General features: G+C 66.6%; 1 protein-coding gene across 6 annotated transcripts in view; it reads left to right on the forward strand.

Moving 5' to 3' along the window:
• Window positions 1-788, forward strand: part of GSE1 (Gse1 coiled-coil protein) — a 126,662-nt gene that overhangs the window by 99,132 nt on the left and 26,742 nt on the right. The gene's annotated exons all lie outside the window — the stretch shown is intronic.

The raw sequence follows: 788 nt of genomic DNA on the forward strand, positions 1-788 counted from the left end.
CCCCCCGCACCAGGCCCTGCCGGCAGCTCCAGCCCTCAGGGGCCACTCTGCTGCCCACCTGCCGGGATAGATATCCCACCGGGCGGTGACGTTGGGGCGAGCCTGGGCGCTGGGGGTGGGGGAGGGGGTGCGCACCTCCACCCCTCGCTCACAGGCGGCCCCGCCCCTCGCGGGAGGAGCAGCTGCCGGCCAAGCTGGCTGCAAATGGGTGACTTCCTCCCAGCCCCCCAGGCCCCGCCCTCTCCTCGCACCCCACGCACCACCATGACCCTGTGCCCCTGCCAGGAGCTAAACCAATCCCATCCTCCTGCCACCCTCCACACCACCCACCTCGGGGGGCAGCACATGGGGGTGATGCTGAGGGTGGGGCTTCTTTCGGAGGTGATGGAAATCAGGTAATGGCGATGTTTCCACAACGCCGTGAATGTGCCCAAAACCACCAACCTGTATGCTTTCAGCGCCGCATCGTAACTCAGTTCTTAAAACTTGAAATGAACGCGTTCGGTATTTTGAAAATACAAGCCTTCGTCAGCCACGCCCTCGCCTGTTCCCCACTCTGCCAGGCCCGTCCAGCAGCTAGGACGCCCACCCTCAAGCACACAGGGGGCTCGCAGGGAGAACTTCGGGCCCGTCTCGTGCCCACCCCCTCGCGCAGAGCCTCACGTGCAGCTCCTGCCTCTTGTGGGGCAGGTTCAGCAGGCCCCTCACTCACCCTGCGCCCCAGCGGCCCACATCAGCCCCGGTGACCCGGGGTGTCGCGCACGGCCCCCCCAGCTGCCGTGGGTGTA

The sequence above is a fragment of the Neophocaena asiaeorientalis genome, unplaced genomic scaffold, assembly GCF_003031525.2.
Source record: "Neophocaena asiaeorientalis asiaeorientalis breed wild unplaced genomic scaffold, Neophocaena_asiaeorientalis_V1.1 scaffold40, whole genome shotgun sequence".
Lineage (NCBI taxonomy): Eukaryota > Metazoa > Chordata > Mammalia > Artiodactyla > Phocoenidae > Neophocaena > Neophocaena asiaeorientalis.